The following is a 20,215-nucleotide window of genomic DNA, read 5'->3' on the forward strand; positions in this document are numbered from 1 at the left end:
TGAGGATGTGCTTTACATTTTTGAGGAAGAGAAAGAAAGTCATTGTGGCTGGAATATAATGACGAAAGATCTCCCAGGTGTTTTAATACAATGGACTCAGTGTATGTTAATTAAGAAATTACAGAGATTAAAGCGTAAGATAGTTAAATAATATAGTCAATAAGACTCCTTTCAGTCTTCAAATTTAAAAATAAGATAAAAAATTCCATTCCGATATTGAACATCACAGATTTGATAGCTTCTAACAGAATATCTAGGACACAAATCCTCTGAAGAATTGAGATTCTGTGATTATATAAATTGCCAAGATTACTTTTCCATTCAGTCATTGTCTCTCAGAATGAAGCTCCTCATGGGAAGGCATGATCAAGTCATTCTCAATTCTGCCTACAGGACAAACTGGTTAATCTTGTACTTAAAACCTCTTAAGAATACAATACAAATTAGATAATCTTATGATAAGACCATGCATAACTTGTTTTCAAACTGTGTTTTCTACCACACACTCTCAGCCACCCATCTCTGTGCTTTGTGTGATAGTCTTCTTTAGGCATTTTCTCTGGCCCATTGCTGCTTGTTGAATTCATACATCCCACTAAAACATTAAGTCTCATTTCAAAAGTCACTTTCATAAAATATTCCAAGTCTTCCAATAAGCTATTGCCCTTGCTTTTGATCCATACAATATTTTTTCTTTTATCTTAAAATATTTCTTCTTTATTTCCCTTTAACAATAATTATGTTTGTGTTATATCAGCGGTTCTCAACCTGTGGGTCGCGACCCCTTTGGCAGTCGAACAACCCTTTCACAGGGGTCACCTAAGACCATCCTGCACATCAGATATTTACATTGTGATTCATAACAGTAGCAACATTACAGTTATGAAGTAAAAACGAAAATAATTTTGTGGTTGGGTCACAACATGAGGAACTGTATTTAAAGGGCCAGAAGGTTGAGAACTACTGTGTTATATTGTTAGTGGGTTGGAAGTTCTTTTAAAGAAAGCATTAATTTTTACTCATATTGTGAGGTTCTGGGTGTTAGGTCGGAGAGAGCCCAGGATCGGATACATGCAGACATGTGATGAGACAATGGACTTCCCCTGGAATTTCTCACAGATCAACGTGCCAGACACAGATACCAGCTTCTTCTCCCTTAATCCACATACCCCCACACAGATACTGACTTCTTTCTGAATACCCTGCCCATCCCCTGAGGCAGAGAATTCCTTAGTTGAATGCCCTGATGATCCCTGCCGCAGAGAATACCTCAGCTCATGTCCCCGCCCCTCACCCAACTGCAGTATAAAAAAAGCAGCCCCCTCCCTGTTGGCGTGAATCCACAGGCCCTGTCCTTGGGGTACGTGGGTCTCCCGAGGAAGCTGAATAAACTTTCCTTCCTTCCTTCCTTTTCTGATCAACTCTCTTTATTTCCTTCGCCGCCTCCTGAGCCACCAAACCTAACACTGGGCACAGTGTTTGCAGCACAGTGTTTGCACAGAGTAGTTATTTAATGAATATTTGTGGAGGAAAAAAATCAATTGAAGCAAATAAAGCAAGAGAAGGGAAGGATGCGGATAATAGGACTATTCTTATCAATCACAATGTTCCAAGTACTAAAGAAAAATGTCAGAAATTACTGCCTCTGAAGGTGAACTATTTTCCAGACAGCTTCCTGAGAGTGGCCTTTACGTCCTTGTTCCTCAGGCTGCAAATGATGGGGTTCAACATTGAAGTCATAATTGAATAGAACACAGGGATGACCTTATTCATTCATTGCTTTGGAAGTGGGTCTAATGTAGGTAAATATTCCAGAGTCATAGTAGAGAACCACAACAGAGAAGTGGGAGTCACAGGCAGAGAACACCTAGACTGCATCCCAATCACAGTGAAGATTATATGCCAATTGGAGACCAGGATGAGGGAGACAGGTGCTAAGAGGATAATCGCACCCCTTGACAGGAGGGCCATCTCAGCATTGTCGGTGTCTATTGAAGCCAGCATCAAGAATGCAGGAGATTCCCCAAAATAATGATGAATTACATTCTGTCTCTGGTAGGGGAGATGCAGTGTAAACGCACTGTCTACTGAACATACAAATGCCCCACTGATCCAGGACACTGGCCATCCAGACACAAATCCTCCGAGCCATGATAGTGGAGTAGTGCAGGGGCTTGCAAACGTAGGTCACAGGACATAACCGCCAGAAGTGCACAATCTGTACACCCTGCTAGGAAGAAGACAGTTATTTTAGTGAGCACCCAGCAAAGGAAGTGGTTTTCATTTTACAAGAAAGTCGACCAGCATCTGGGGAGCAATGCTTGTAGAAAAACAGAGGTCAGCAAAGGGCATAGTACCTTAAGGAGATAGTACCTGGCGGTATGAAGTTGAGATTCAGTTTCAATAAGGATTATTATGAGCAGGTTTCCAAATATGCAGAGAAGGTAAATGATCAAGAAAACATAGAAAAGTAAAATCTGGATCGTTGGTTCCTGTGAAAGTCTCAGCAAGACAAATTCAGCCACAGAAGTTTGGTTTCCTTCTCCCACTGATGTTTATTCCTGTTTATCTGTCATCAGAAAGAGAACAGATGCATTCTTAATGTTTGATTTCACGTGGTCTATAAACAAGTACAATGTTAACAAGTGCACTTTGTTGAAATGTTGGTTTTCAGCTCCTTCTTACTAGGTGCCAGTCAGCATTAGGATGCATACTGTTGTTTCCACCAGTTTACATAGTTGTTAAGCACATTTCCCTCTCTTGATCTACTTGGTAGTCTGAGTTTCGCACTGAATATGGCTTTTCATCTAATCCTTATATCTATATCATCTATATCTATATCTGTATCTATCTATATCACCTAGATATATCTCTTTCTCTCTGTATATATACTGTTATGAAGATAAATTGAGGAAATTGTCTTTAGTTCAATTTTGTTTTTTCTTCTTGAGAAATACTTTGTATTTTATCTGGATTAGCAGTCTGAGAATGAAGTGAACTTGTTTAGTCAATAAAAATCACTTTTGATGTAGTCGCGGTTGGTGGGCAATAACTGAGCCAACATGCTGTGCAATCTGCTGGCTCTTCCTCAGATTTCCCAGAGGACTATAAGTACTGCTTCATGCAGGCAGTTTGAAAATAAAGTTCCAGAGAAACAAAAGCTATTTCAGGACAATGGAATTCTAGTGCATCTAAAACAGTGGTTCTCAACCTTCTGGCCCTTTAAATACAGTGTTGTGACCCAACCACAAAATTATTTTCGTTGCTACTTCATAACTGTAAATTTGCTACCGTTATGAGTCGTAATGTAAATATCTGATATGCAGGATGGTCTTAGGCAACCCCTGTGAAAGGGTCGTTCGACCGCCATAGGGGTCGCAACCCACAGATTGAGAACCGCTGATCTAAAGGGTAGAGTAACTGATGCCCTCCTGTATAGAGCTACAATGATTCTTACAGTTGGTGGAACAATTTATGCCATATATCAGCTGGCTATGGCTTCATTTCCCAAGAAGCAGGGTTGATGTCAGTTATCCTCCCAGCAATCAGCTGGGTCAATTTCATTCAGCTCTCTATGGACCAGTAAGCTGACAATAACCGAGTTCTTCTTTGGGATCAATATTTATTGACTTGTACTAACTGCCACCAATAGAGCAGTCTTTACCATGAAAAAAAGTCACTTTTGCTTTTATATTTCAAACTAAAAAACAGAGGTCAGTGAAAAATTTGTCCAGAATAGAGTAGGAGGTTCAAATATGGTTTGGGAGTTCAAACAGATACATTTTTGTTATTAGTCCTTGCTTTTGTCCATAGTGTTTTTATAAAGAAGCTTCTCAAATATCAATACAAACAGGGTAAAAGAAGAAAAGAGAAATTTATACCCGTGCACCATAATCCTGGCCCTTGTACAAACATTTCATATGACAAAGGAAAAGTAGCTTGAAAACTGTAATATTTAGAAACATAACATAATGAGACTTTAGTGCCTTGTTCGAGTGAAAGACGCCAGGACCAAGCAGGAGCTTGAACGTGTGAATTGGATATTAGCAGATTTTACAGCGCATGACTCACAATCTCAGCTCACCTCTGAGCCCAGCTTCAGCTGTGGCGGACAGTTCTGACTCGACTCACCAGGCACCACTGATATTTTTCCTCAAGGACCACCAGTCTGGCTTTCTTTCTGCCCAGGGTGTTGGAAGCATGGGTTGCCCCAGAGGCAACCTTTAACCAATGGGCGATGGGAGTTGATGAATAAATGCACCAGACATTTCTGGAAGGCATTCTGTATGCTTCTTAGAGGTTTAGCTCCATGGAATTAAGCCGTCATTGTCTGTAGCTGTGTGTTTTACTCTTACTATTATTATAACCCCTAAGAAGTTTTTTTTTGATATTTTTTCCTAACCATCATCCCTCATAACCCTCATGAAATTTTAATAGCACAGATATACTATTTATATGTATAGATGTATATATGTGTACATGTACCATATATGTGTGTGTATATATATATGTGTGTATACACACACACACACACACACATACATACTTTATTTACTTTTATACTGCAGCCCTTTGGAGGGTCACAAACCATTCCAATAGCTAAATTGTTTTCTCCTTCCTATATTTTTCCCATTGAGAATGCATGGTGAACAACTTCAATAATCTACACTTTAGAGGTGTTTAGTTGTTTCCTGTCTCACTCTTACTGCTTCCTTACACCACTTATTAGAATCACTTTTCAAATAAACTACCTCCACCCAAGCTGTTTTCTTGGGCTCTGCTTTCAGGCACTAAACTAAGAAAGAAAGTATGGGACCTAAGAAAGAGACCTGAAGAGGCGATATGGTTAGTGCTTTCTGGAGCCAGGGAGTCCCAGCTGTGTCTGATAATAATGACCAACACTGCCCAGCTGGTGTGGCTCAGCCATTGAGCATCAGTCAGGGCACATACCCAGGGTTGCCGGCTCGATCCCCAGTAAGTGCTGTGCAGGAGGCAGCCAATCGATGATGTTCCTCTCTCATCAATGTTTTTCTCTCTCCCTTCCTCTCTCTCTCTAAAAATCAATGAAAACATTTAAAAATAATAATGACCAACACTTATTCAGTGCTTATGATGTGCCTGGCACTGTCCTAAGTAGTCTATGTGTATTAACTTATTTAATCTTAATAACAATCCTATGAAGTATATTTTCAAATCTCTATTTTACAGTTGAGGAAATTAAAGGGTAAAGATGTTAAGTAACTTGCTAGTCACACAGATATCAATTGTCAAGGTGGAATTCAAAGCCCTGGAGTCTTATTCTAGCACCTGAGCTTTAAAATCTTCAATTTAATTTCAGTCTCAATTCTAATAGCAGCAGCCGGTACTGAAAAATTCATTCATGCTGATGGTTTTGGCCCAGGGAAAACCAAGCAATGCTCAAGAGACAGAGGAAATTATCTTCAGTCTCAAACATGTTCATAAATGAAGCGGGCTGTGGTTAGTTTTCAGATATGTCAATTAGAAAGCAACCTACAAAGACACTCAACAATAAAGGTTTGTTTGTTTTCTAAAGAAAAGAACCTGCGAAGAACTTAGCCCTGTAGTAAGGCTCCAGTCATATTTTTTTAAGTTTAGGGAGGAGTTTATGAAATGAATGAGAGGATTAAAAATTCAGGTAGAACAACCAATCAGATTTCAGCAGGGTATCAGCACACATGCCGGGTCTGCTAGCAGAGCCAAGATGAGAGCAGAGGTCAGTTTGAGTCTGGTTGGTGCCATTGGTGACTCTATGGTTGTCATATATTTACATTTAACACTCAAATTACTGGATTATAATTACCATGTAGAAGATTTAGTGAGAGCTATAGGAGCCTAACAAGTGTGCAGAGGACCTTGTATGGTGGGTAGCAGAGCATACTACTACTAAAGTAATAATAATAACAACAATAATTAAATAACTTACCTTAAATGTCATTTAATATGTTCTAGACACTCTTATAAGCATTTCATTTTTCTTAATGTATTTAATCCTCTGAATAGTCTCAAGAGGTAAATGCTATTAATATCCCCATGTGTAGGTAAGGATTCTGAGGCCCGGTGAGTAGTAAAAAACAACAATATACCTTTCAGGGCCACAGAGCTAGTAAATTGTTGATTCAGGATTGAGTCCCAGGTAGTCTGGCTCCAGAGCCCTGACATGATCATTGTCCCACTGAATAGTAGAACAGATTCTATTTTTAGAGGCACACTCTGGAACTGGGCTCCATCTGAATTCACAGAAGGAATCATTAGTAGAATGCACCACAGTATTAGGACTTGCGAAAATGTAAGGCAGAGGCTGATGATGTACATGGGGGAAGAAAACAGGCCCCGGACAAATTCCCTACCCTCACCTGCTGGGCTGGGCTGAGATAAGCACAGAGCAGTGGATTCACTGGTGAGGGGGTCTTTGGGTACTGTGAAAGTCTCAGCAAATTGTGCGTTTTGAAAGTTGTACTTTATTATATTAAAATTATACACTCATAAATTTATTTCCTAAAAACTGAATCTGTATTCCAATTTAAAGATAGGGAGAATTCAGAAGTAGGGTTATGGTAATAGCAACTCATATGAAATTCATTCAGTGAGTCATTCATATCAAAGTTATTGAAGCAAAGGTGTTGAAGCCAGAGTATACTGATTTCTATAATATCTCATCAATATAAGGATTCTTAGAAATAGAAACATTTAGTACATTATAAAATCTCTATGAATATTTATAATGAGATGATTATAAGCAACCTTAAAAATATTTGCACAACATAAGGAGTCATTGGTCATGTTGCAAAGTACCAAAACTCCAAATTTGATGACCTTTTCTTTGATGATAGGTGGATGCTACTAGAATAGCACAAGAGATTTTTACAACTAAATAAACAGTTATAATATCTCCCTTCAAGGAAAAGATGATTATACTGTTTTTTACCACTTACCTTCTTACACTGAAACATTTTAAGCTCTCCCAAGTTCCACCCTCTACTCTAGGAGACTGTTCTCCAAGGAATATGTCACTGGATTCTCTTGCTGACTGGCCTCCAATTCTATGTAGACAATAGGAAGTGCCAGCAGAGAACAAGAGAACAGGAGTGGAGACGTAGGTAGAGCATTTCTTCCTTGTTTTCTCCCTGCTCTGGGCTCTGTTTTTCTGATAGTTTCTATGTCACAATTTTTGCAGGAGATCCCTCCTCTGGACTGAATCTGTCCCTGAAATATAGTACTATATTATTTCCTTCCTTCTCCCTTCAAAGTAGTAATGGCTTCCTGTTCTTGCATTTCTGGGTGTCTCAATATCCCTTTATGGTTCCCTTAATTCTGTCCTCACCTCTATAACTAATCACTTCATTAAAGTTTTGTGAAGCATCTAGGTTTCCTGCCAGGTTGTAGGTGGATGCAATAACATTTAAACACTGAGGAAAAGGACACTAACCTTTTAAATAAGTAGTAGAAAAAAAGAGATCATTTTTGAAAGTGCAGGCTTGAAAATGTTTTTGTGCATATGTGATTTTGTGGCTAATAGTAATAGGTGCTATGTACAAAATTTCTCCCCCAAACTTGAATATGTATATATATTTCTGCAGTATTTAAAAGTTCCAGTGAAGAGTGTCTATAGGTTTTGAACCATTTTGTTTAAAATAGTTTAAATATCTATAATAATAAAAGTATAATATGCAAATTGACCAAATGGCCGAACAGCAGAATGACTCAGGAAGAAAAATCTTTTATTTGTAAAGTGTGAGAGTTTTATTCTTAATTATTCTTCTTCCTACTTTAATTGAAATATTAATTAACTTTGTACAGCAACCTATGGGAGAAGTAGTTATTTCTGGAAAGATTAGCAATAATGAAACAGCAATGAAAGCCATCAAATGTGCTTTTGAAGGAAACACAAGACAATTCACCTACATGTATCAATTTTAAACATTACTCCAATGATTGATACTCCACGCACTCTTGGTCATTATTTCCTTGTTTTTTTTTGTTTTTTTTTCAGGAACCATTGGAGTTAGTATTTCTTAGCCTTGTACCAATCCTTATAACTCTCAGTTACATACAAGGCTATCCTTGAAAAGTCCTTTCACTTCTTTGTCAAGACTTTGCTGCCCTAGTTTCCTCATCCCCAATTATAATGCCTTTAGGCTGTTCCCTACTGTCCAATGCTACCAAAAACATTTGACTGACCTGGAAAGGAACTTGTCTTTATGCTCATACGTATTCATGCCCACCCCAATGACTTAACAAATTGGTTTCGTAAGAAATCTATCAGAGCCAAATAGTGTTATTACTTTCAGCACTGACCACAGCACTTGAGTTATATTCTGATCAGTGTACAAGTATATTATTTCATTTTTCTGAACACTTGGCCAGCAATATTGAAGTTTAAAATCAAATGAGGTCAGGATGGAGGTGTTAGTAAATGCTATGGTGATAATCATTTTGCAATATATAAACATATCAAATCAATATTTTGTATACCTTAAATTTACACAATGATATATCTCAAATAAAGCTGGAATAAAAATCAAATGAGCTTTACTCCAGTGAAAATCAATAAAGGAGACCTCAGCCCTAGCCTGTTTGGCTCAGTAGATAGAGCATTGGTCTGTGGACCGAAGGATCCTGGGTTTAATTCCGGTCAAGGGTACATACCTCAGTTGCAGGCTCCTCGCCAGCCCAGGCCCTGGTCAGGGCTCCTGCTGGAGGCAACCAATCAATGTGTTTCTCTCACATCGATGTTTCTCTCTGTCTTTCCCTCCCCCTTCCACTCTAAAAATCAATGGAAAAATATCCTTAGGTGAGGATTAAAAAATAATAATAATAAAAGGGACCTCAAACAAGATTGGTCCTGTAGGGGGAGCTCTCATGCCCTATCACTCATAGTTTGTTGCCCCAGATAGAAAGAGACCCTGCCTTGCATCTCCAACAGAGCTGTTGCCTGCCCAGGCAAAAACCCAGCCAATGAAAAGCTACTATACATCCCAAAACCCAGTTTCCTCCAATGTGATCTTTGTATACAACATTCCTTCCTAAGTCCATAAAACAGGGTTCCTGTACTTGTTTCTTTGGACTTGCCTGTGGTTCCCCATTAGATCACATGTCCTGAATTGCAATTTTTTGTTACTTCTGAATAAACTCATTTTTGCTGGAGAAATACCTACCTGTCTGACTAAGTTCAACACGCAACAGGACCATACGACTTTGGCTCACATGGAGCTGGTTTTCTATTGAAATCGTAGGATCTTTTAACAATTATTATTAACTAATATCAAGTCATTGGTTCCTCTAATACTATGCTTTAAAACCTTTAAAACCAAAGTATAAGTTTACATTTAGCCCGAGTAGAATGAGGACTTGAATTCCTCAGGCATCCTTGCGTTGATGCTATCACAGACCCCTAAAGAATCTGGTCTCTGCGTCCTGGTTTTATTCAAGCTGGCATGTTTTCTCCATCCTTTTCTTCAAGGTTGAATTTGCGGGAAGCAAGAAAAGGGAGGTTTAAAATCCAGAAAAAAAGAAGGAGGAAAGAAAATGAGTTTTAAAAAAATAAGGAAAAGGTAAGCGGAAGAAGGAAAGGTATTTCTCTGATAGCAAAATAATACTCAGGAAAAAAGTTAAAGATTTTTCTCTGTGAAATAAAACATTATTATGGGCAAGACAGAAAATTTCTCACAGGTTCATCTCAGGCCACAAACAGTCCAATTTTGTGTGTTGGGTTTGTGGGACCGCCAAAGCCCTGATCTCAGGAGAGAGTCTGGCAGGAATAATGCTGGTGCAAGTTCTGAGAGTGAAGAATTTTGCAATGAAGAAAAGTGGAGGTAATTGTAAACGAGAAACAACAAGCCCTGCTGAATTCTTAAGGTGCCAGAAAGTTCTGAATTCTACTTATCAGAGTGAGCATATCTCCTAGCCTTCATTTCCTAGCAAGTTTTGGCAAGAAGCTTTCCCTGGAAATCACTGATGCCAAGGAGCAGTTGCAGCTTCTACATTAATGTGGGACAAGTTGAGACAGCTCAAACACACACACACACACACGCACACGCACACGCACACGCACACACACATGCATACACCATAGCTGCTGGGAAAAGCTGCTGGGAAAGGAGTGACTAAGTGGAATTGGGATTGAGGAAGATGCAGGGAAGCCTGCAGGCACACAACACATTTATCCAAAGAAGCTCCATGTAGGGGGAGAAGCTATGGAAATGAGAGAGACTCCATTTATGCCTCATCAGAATAAGCAATGGTTGAGGATGCAGAGGCGGGAGATATCACTACAATTATTGAATAATCTGAACTTCGTATTAAGTGCCCCCAAGATCATTAGTCTGTTCAGACAGAGAGGTCTTTAGTAACCCATCAAGACAGGTGCTGTATCCCAGGCACTAAATCAGTCTCAACATCATGACTATTCAAATTTATCAAATGGTTGGGTCAAAGAAACAATGTTCTTGGAGTCTTGATTAAAGGAAACACACTCCATCTGCTCTCTATGATAGGGTAAAACATATCTTAGAAGACAGCACCCCAAAATTTACCTGTGAGTCAGTCATGAGATCGCTGTTATTCGCTCCATAGTTAACTGGTCCTAGTACTCCAATAGTTGTGACTCTTCTGAGCACTTTAAAATTTTTCAAGGACACTAAATTGTAGAAGTGTAAGCCTTTCTCGTTTTTCTTTGGCTGCTAGAAAATTCAGTGATTAAGAACCTGGGCTCAGAAGCCAGACTGCCTCAATGTGAATCCCAGTTCTGCCATGTCCTGGCCTTTTGAATTTAGGCAAGTTACTTCAGCTTTCCATGCCTTAGTTTCCTTATCTCCCAAATGGTGATAGTAATAATACCTATTTCATGGGGCTATAGTGAGGATAAAATGAATTATCTATACAAAGTCCTTATAACAGTGAGTTATATTAAAAATTGCTAGAAAGTGGAAGCTAATATGATATTATTACAATGATTATTCTCATAATTTGAATAGAGTTTGTGTCCTACTCAGAGCAAGTGGACATGCCATTATTCCATGTATTTTTAGTCTGACTTTTGAAACCACTTAAGGCAGTGGTTCTCAACCTGTGGGTCGCGACCCCTTTGGGGGTCGAATGACTCTTTCACAGGGGTCACCTAAGACCATCGGAAAACACATATATAATTACATATTGTTTTTGTGATTAATCACTATGCTTTAATTATGTTCAATTTGTAACAATGAAAATACATCCTGCATATCAGATATTTACGTTACGATTCATAACAGTAGCAAAATTACAGTTATGAAGTAGCAACGAAAATAATTTTATGGTTGGGGGTCACCACATGAGGAACTGTATTAAGGGGTCGTGGCATTAGGAAGGTTAAGAACCACTGACTTAAGGTATGTAGCCTCTAGAATGCCCCTTCTTGTGATCATGTCTTCCAGTATTTATGCCATGTGCAGTCTCCTCCCACAATGAACTGTGATGGAACCTGTGTGAATAGTAGAGCATTGCGGGAAGTGACAGTGGATGACTTCTGAGGCTAGATCATAAAAGGCCCTACAGCTTTCACCTGGAATTTTTTTAAAAAAATTAAGATTCTGTCTTCATCCCTGAGATGCCATGACAAAGTTCAACTATCTTGAGGTTATCATGCTAAGAAGCAGTCAGGTTAGCTTGTGTTGAAAAGTCTCACGGAGGGAAAGAGGAATGACCAGCCAATCCCCACTGTTACAACCCTTGTTGAGTCCCCACAGATATTCAAGTCATATAGAATCTATGTCCCCAAACATCATGAAGCTACCGTCACACAAATTACAGATTCACAAGCCAAATAAATGATTGTTATTCTGGGTTGGTTTTTTTATGCAGAAATAAATAACAGAAGCACCATTTTATCCTGTGCCCATTTGTTTTCCTTTTTTATTTTACCTTTAATGGATGGGGTCTTGTAGATAAGATTCTTTTAAAGTTGTCTTAAATTCCCCATGGAGAAGCACAGCATCTATAAAAAAATAAATGAAAATGTATAAATAAATATTAGGTGTTTAAAATAAGGCCTTTGATTCCCATTTCATCCACACTACACACTCTGTTTCACTCAACAGTTGATTGAATAACCATGAAATTGTGTCACAAATGCCTTATATCTCTTCTTTGATGTAAAATTAGGGAATATGGCTAGACTTTTTAGAATTTGTTTTTCTGTGCGGCCTGCTTCATCAGTGTACCAACTGATGGTCATGAGCTTCACTGAAGCTACTCTGAACTTAAGATTTCAGAAGCAGAAAACAGGTAAGATCTCCTCACGATGTGCATGTGTCTTCTCCTTAAGTCCTTTGATATGCTCCCTCAAACTTTCCCTCCCTCCCTGTTTATTAGATCTGTTATCTCATTTCAGGAGCCAAATCTTGCTTGCTGATCATGACAATTTCTGTTCTGTTCTGTCCCAGGCCTGTTCTCCCTCTGTCTGCCAATGAGGCTCTGTTCTTTTAACTCCTTCATTTGGTCAGATAGTATCTCAGTTTTTCTGGGTTTTCCCTGTTGGAGACTCCATATCCATTCTCAGCCTCTCTATTTTCTTCTCTAAGCTATAGGAAGCTGACTTCTATGGCCTATATCACCCACGATCTTTTACCCTCTGTACAGGAGCAACATTAGCTTGGGAAAATGAGAAATCTTGGCAGTTTTATAATGAAAGATTCCACAGGAGATGTTGAATAGAGATTTGATATTCCTCATCCAGAATAAGATAGGAGACACAAGCTAGAGCTTGTGCTTAAGCTACTGGTCTTGTTTGGCGATCTTGCATATCACCTTGAAATATGATACACATTGCTCGAGGCATCAGCCAAAATAGACAAAAATATTTAATAAAAATCCTGTAATGATTCAATCAACACACATATATTGAGGGTCTGTTATGAGTAAGATACTGCTATGCTAGAAATACTATAATAAATAGAATGTAATCCTTATTCTTAAATAACTCATAATCTAGTGGGGGAAATGGACACATGGGTGAGCAGTCACTACAGAGTGATAAGCTCTCTGTAGAACAAGCACAGTGGACTTTGGCAGTTCTGAGAAGTACCCAACCCATTGAGAAGGAACTTAGGGACTTCCCAGAGGAGGTGGATTTTGGTTGAGTTCTTGATTGGGAATTAGCCATATGGAAAATGGGAGAAGAAAAATTCAGAAAAGGGAAAGTAAAAAATACGGAATTGTAAAACAAACTGAAGAACTGCAAGAAGTACCTTTGGAATGAGAAAAAATGGTGGAGGGTAAATGGGAATGGTAAGTAAGCTATGAGAGTAGAATCTGCAATGGATAGATCATAGAGGGTCTTGTATGACTTTGGAGATAATGGGAAATAATTGGAGGGTTTTAAGTGGGAAAGTTTTCATTTTATAATACTCTGAGAAATAAATGTGGAGTTGCTCTGGGCAATAATATAGACAGTTTGATTATAGGAATGAATGGTTCCATTGAGGGATACATGAGTCAAAGATTCTGAATTTTTCTGTATACAATATAGTTCTGAATTCAAGTCTTAAGTTTAATGAACTGAGAAAAACAATTTTATCTTTAGTTCATCCTGGGATATCTCTCTTTCACCCAAGTTTATGCCACTGTCCCTAGTTCTAACACCATGCCACTACAGCAGGAGGAGGGTAAAGTATGCCTTGATTTGTGGTCCCACAGATTTCCAATGAGATATTAATCTCTATGACACTTCCATTGTAACATGTTGGAAAGATGGAAGGAATCTTTTACAAGGCTACTTGTAATCCTTTATAACCAGATGAATCACATAGTCATTTTTCTTCCAAGTCTTATAGCCAGGATGACAAAAATCAGGATACCTATTTCCTTTTTTATGGGATCATCACACCTCTTTATCTTTCTTTCCCTCTGCTTTTCCTCTGGGTGAATCTTTCTTTAGCTTGGGAAAAATACATAATATCTCTCTACGATTCTTTAATTTATGGCAATCAGTGTCCTAAATTTATATTAAAATGTACAGTTTCCATTGAACAATGTGGGGGTTAGGGATGCCAACCCCCATGCAGTAAAAAATCTGCATATAACTTTTGATCCCCCCCCAAGTTTAACTACTAATAGTCTACTGTTGTTCAGAAACCTTACCTATAACATAACCAGTTGATTAACACATATATATATATTATATACTGTATACCAGTAGTATCTTTTTATAATCATGTTAACTAGAGAAAAACTGTTAAGAAAATCATAAAGAAGAGAAAATACAATTACAGTATTCATTGGGGGGGGGAAAAATCCATATATAAGTGGACCCAGGCAGTTCAAACTTGTGTTGTTCGAGTGTCAACTGTATTTTTTTTTTGTATGCAGTGTCATGCTCTTCCTGAGATTGCTATTCATAGATGCAATGAAATCTTTGAAGGGAGGTAAGAAATGGATTGGAAGGAAATACCTGGAGCAAATAAGTTAACATCTCAAACTATTACCAAATCATAAGCTCAGAGATTCCAGAAAAACTGGCCAGGGCCTTTCCCAATTACCTCTCTTTAACTACTTTGATATTGGTGGGGGGGGGAGGGGTTCAGCCACAGTCATCCAGTGCTGCTGGGAACTGAAGACTGAACAGATGGGCACAAGATGAATCCAGAACAGGCACGAAGAAAAGGATTTCTCGAGGCCAGGTCAGCAGTTAGTTGGGTCTCTCAGTTTCCAGGAAGGCAAAGCTCTGGCCATGCCTGTGAGGTTCTCCTTGCTGGGTAGTGGAAGGCAGTGGCATCTGCCGGCACGGGGCCCTTTCATAATGCGTCAGTGGGCAGACTGCTGCTTAGCAAGTGTGCAGCCAAAACCCTACAATGTTAGACTTTACATGGCCAGCTTTGTCAGTTAATATGTACTATTACTGCTCAAGATTGCCAGGCCCTTTCTGTTCTTGCTGTCCACTATCTCAAGGGTCCAGAAATATCATCATTACCCCAGGAATGAAACTAATTTTCTTTTTAGCCCTGAGGTAAGGGATGGTGAAGGTTTTCTTTTAAGCTCTCAAAACCAGAATGATATTACCCATCTGAGGATAAATGGTGCTGATAGCTACAATTCCTAATGAGGCCAGCCAGTATCAACAAATTCAAGGTAAACTTCTGACATCTCTCTCCCTCTTAAGGAACCCTTCAGTAGGTCTCCCCACTATAAGAAAGATAATAGCTAATCTTTATTGAGCAGTAATTAAGGGCTAAACACTATGTTATGTGATTGACATGGTTATTTAATTTTCAAAGCAACTTTAGGATATAAATACTGTTATTATCCCCACTTCACAAACAAGAAGACAAAAACTTTGAAAAGCAAAGTCATATGTCCTAATTCAATTAGCAAGTGATCACATAGGGATTTAAATTTAGACCAGTCTGGTTAATATCCCAAATTTATAAATAACACAGACAACACCAAAAAAAAAACAAACAACCCAATTAAAAAGTGGGCAGAGGACCTGAATAGACACTTCTACAAAGAGGACATGCAGATGGCAATAGATATATTAAAAAGATGCTCAACATCATTATCAGAGAAATGCAAATTAAAACCACAATAAGATATCATCTCACACCTGCAAGAATGGCTATCATCAATAAATTAACAAACAATAAATGTTGGCCAGGATTTGGAGAAAAGGGAACCTTTGTGCATTGTTGGTGGGAATGCAAACTGGTAATACCACTATGGAAAACAGTGTGATGTTTCCTCAAAATATTAAAAAATGGAATTGCCTTATGATCCAGAGATTCCATTTATGGGTATAAATCCAAAGAAACCCAAAACAGCAATTTGAAAGAATATATTCACCTCCATGTTCATTGCAGTATTATTTACAATAGCCAAACTATGGAAACAACCCAAGTGCCCATCAGCAGACAAGTGGATAAAAAAGCTGTGGTACATACATACAATAGAATATTAGCCATAAAAAAGTGAAATCTTACCATTTGTGACAGCATGGCTGAACGTAGAGGATATTGTGCTAAGTGAAATAAGCCAGATAAAGAAAGATAAATACCATGTGATTTCACTTATATGTGTAATCTAAAGAACAAAATAAACAAACAAAAGGGAAACTGACTTACAGATATAAAGAATAGACTGATAGCTGACAGAGGGGAGAGGGGTTGGGACGCTGGGTGAAAAAGGTGAAGGGATTCAAAAGTACTAATTGATAGTCACAAAATAGTCACGGGGATATTAAGTACAGCATAGAAAATATCATCAACAATGTTGTAATACTAGTAACTGTCAGGTACTAGGTGGGCACTTGAAATATCGGGGTGGAAACATTTTGTAAAGTATATGATTATTTAACCTAAAACTAATACAAAATAATGTTGAATGCAAATTGTAATTAAAAACACTTAGATCAGTCTGTATCCAATCCATGCTCTTGCCACTAGTTAGATGGTGAAGATCTTAAATTCCAAAAAATTGGACTTGATTCAATAAATAATGAGATGCACTTGAAAAAGTTTTAAGTCAGGGATAAGATAACACTTCTAGCCTTTTCCTGGTTCCCACCTTTCTCCCATTAGCCAGTGATTAGGTGTGGGCTGGAAGTGCCTGTGCAGCTGGTATCACCACACCCCACATTACTCAATCACCTTTAAAAGAAATCAAACTAGTTTTTTAGTGTACAAACAGAATCCATAAAGACAGGTAGACTTCTATCTGACGGAGCAAATTTCCATCCCCGGGTAGGACAGAATTGAAAGAAAGATCTAGGATTCATACTGGTGAGTATGCTCTTTCTTCAGGGGCCCATGATGGAGTGAGAGTCTCTTTCCCCCAAATGGGACATGTGACTGAGAGATTAGGGAGGCCCCAGTCCTCTTTTTCTCCTGTAGTAGGTAAGGAAGTCATCATGTTTCTTGTCTTTGCTTTCCTTTTCCATCTGTCTCCCCTCTTCTCCCTCCTGTCCCCTTCTGCCTGCTCCCCTGTCCCCTCACCCCCCCCATGATCTTCTATAGCTCTATTGTGATCTCTCTCTCTGGCTCCCCCATGTCACTCTCTGTCTTTTTGTCTCTGTCTTCTTTGTCTTATAATTCGGTAAGGTCCTGCTTTTAGTACATGGTTTAGGGCTCTTTGCTCAAATTTAGGTACCCAGGGACGGAATCCTCATCAAGAACTCCAAGGCTGAACTATCGCTGATGCACAAAGATCAAAGTGCAACTACAACTTGTGTTAGCCTGACTCAACCGGGAGTTGACAGTGTACAGCTTAGGGGAGGTCTCTGGACAAACTCAGAGACTGGGTTGGACACATGGCTCAGCCACTAACTAACATGTTGTGTGAAACAAGCTTATCATAGACTACCTCTAGGTCCTAGATTTCTTATCTGTGAAATGGAAGGGTTGCCTGGACAATACCCAAGGTAATTTCCCATGGCAGTCAGAAACTCCTATTGATTATATATAAGAATGTTTTCTATCCACTCACTGAAGCCTGAGCCCATTTTTGGTTGTCATTGTCATGGGAACTGGGCAAATTCATGTCTTCTGCCTGTACCTATCTTTGTCCTAAAACATGATAGTAAAACAGATCTGTGCTCAGGTCCTCCATCAGACACTGAGCACTTGGGGAATGATAATTTGCCTTACTAGTCTTTGACTCCCCAACATATATTGCCTGGCCTCTGCCAGATGCTTAAAAATAGTTTTATATACATATTAAATGAATTAATTAAATAAACTGAATGAATGGCAACAATTGCTATATCCTCTGGACTCCTACACTACACAAAATAACTGTATTAACTTTAATAATATTTGTGCCATCATTGTGTCTGCCATTTATCAAAATCTCCTAAGGTTGGCAAAGTTATCCCATTTCTCTTTTATGCCATATCAGCTGCCATAGCATCACAAAATATACTCAATAAATGGTTATTTAAAAAATAAAATTGTGATTTTTCCTCCTTGTCAGAGCCTACCCAGGGCTCCTCAGATCCTGGAAAACTAAGGTGGTAGGGGGTAAGTGGAGGTTAGGGAAGAATCTATGTCACCAGTCTGCAAGCACTGTATTTCAATATTTAATAGCTGATAAGATCATACCACAACCTAACAGCTGAATATCTGCTCTGCATGAATAGGGCCATTGTCCTACTAATCCTCACTTAACATATTTTCCCTGAGTGATTTTATTTATTTTTATGATTTTTATGATTATCTATAAGCTGATTATTCCTTAATCTAAATCTTCAGTCCAGATAGGTTTCTGAAATGCTGGACTGTGTAACCAGCTTAATAGTAGGCATCTCCAGTAGGATGTTGATGTGGTAGTTAAGGCTGTCATTGGACCTTGAACAAGTTACATCTCTGAATAATTATCTATAAAATACAGATATAATAATACGTGCCTCCTAGGACTGTTATAAATAACAAATTAAACAATACATGTAAATTAATTAGTAGAGTGCCTGGAAAATGCAAAGCACCCATGTTAATCTCAAACTCAATGTGTCACAATGGAATCAATCATCTTTCTCCACCCCCAGACCTACCCTATACTTTGTAGTGTCCCAGTCTCAGTAAAGTACCCAATTAGGTATAAACCTAAGAGACAACTTCAAGACCCCATTTCCACAAACAATAAAAAAAAATCCTGCTCACTGAAGTATATACACTTCTCAAAACCCATCTAGTTATATTCTTGACATTTATGCATATTCTTGCATGTAAATTTTCTTTTCCTCCATCAAGAAACTATAAATGAACAAACAAAAAGTCCTACTATTTAGAATCCTTAAACGGTGTTTTGATTCTATATCTTTTTCTCTGTCTTTCCTCACAGAGTTCTACCTCTGACCCGCACCATTTCCTACTTGGATCACACCATTAATTCTCATTCTCTTTGTCTCTCTCTCTCTGTCCCTTGCAATTTTTTTACCTCTATGATAAGCTGAATAATGCTCCTCCCCAAAATATATATATGTTCTAATCCCTAGAACCTGTAAACTTTGCCTTATATGGCAAAAGAGACTTGGCAAAAGTAATTAAGTTAAGGATTTGGGGATGGGGAGGTTATCCTGAATTATCCAAGGCCCTAAAGGTGATCACACAAGAGAAATACAGATAGAGTTTTTATTATGAAAGAGGAGATAGTAATGTGACATAGAAATAGAAAATGGAATGACGAGGAGTGCCAGCAGAAAGCTAGAAGAGGTAAGAAATGGATTCTTCTGTGCTAGCACTTCAATGTTAGCCCCATACAACTCATTGCAGACTTCTGGCCTCCAGAACTATATAACAATAGCTTTTTGTTGGTTTAAGCCACTAAGTTTATGATAATTTTTCATAGCAGCAATGGTAAACTAATACAATCTCCTTCATCAAAAATGTCTCCTCTCCCCCGCACCCCCCGGCTGGGTCATTCCTATAAAATGTTTTGATATTGCCAATACCTAAAACAAACTCATAAACTAAACTTCTTTAAGCACATTGTCTATTCTTGTGATAGCCTCTTTCCTCTGCTAAATTAAGAGCAAAAAAATATGAAGTATTACCCACTTCTAATGGGCTTTTTTTCTCCACCCATGAAAATGGCTTTTATCAAGGTCATCAGTGGCTTTCATCTTAGAAGACACATGATCAGTTTTCTATCATTATCCTCCTGACCTCTCAGAAGCATTGAACATGGTTACTACACCCTCCTTTATAACACACTTCCTTCTCCAGGCTTCAGGAATCCCAAGTATGTCTCATTCCCCATCTCCTCTGTGGATGCTTCTTTTTAGTCTCCTTTACCTCTCCTCTAAATGTTGCTCTCTTCCAGGGTCCTTCTTTCTTCTCTAGCTATCCTTTCTCCTTAGCCAAGCTTAAAGTCCCATCCCTTTAAATACTATGTACAGCTGACTCTCTAATCAATATCTCTAAACAGCACTCATCCTTTAAAAGATATGCCCCACTTCAGTCTACTTACTATTGCCTCTTACTTGCCTAATTGGTATTACCAATTAAATATGAACTCCAATAAGCCTATGTTATAGACTTTGACCATATTAAAGTACGAACCCATCATAACCTATTTGCTCAGGTCAAAATTCTAGAAATCATCTGTATTAATTTTCTATCTCTGCATAACAGATTACCGTAAAACTTAGCAGCTTAAAATAAGATCAATTTATTACTTCACAGTTTTCATGGGTCATGAGTCAGGTTTGAATTAGTTAGATCCTTTGCTC

General features: G+C 38.4%; 2 pseudogenes; one reads left to right on the forward strand and one right to left on the reverse strand.

The window, feature by feature from the left end:
- Nucleotides 1-1,656: 1,656 nt before the first annotated feature.
- Nucleotides 1,657-3,064, reverse strand: LOC102438920 (annotated as a pseudogene).
- On the forward strand, nt 3,063-3,524 carry LOC106697327 (annotated as a pseudogene).
- The last annotated feature ends 16,691 nt before the right edge of the window (nt 3,525-20,215 follow it).

This window comes from Myotis lucifugus, unplaced genomic scaffold (genome assembly GCF_000147115.1).
Source record: "Myotis lucifugus unplaced genomic scaffold, Myoluc2.0 scaffold_61, whole genome shotgun sequence".
In the NCBI taxonomy this organism is placed as follows: domain Eukaryota; kingdom Metazoa; phylum Chordata; class Mammalia; order Chiroptera; family Vespertilionidae; genus Myotis; species Myotis lucifugus.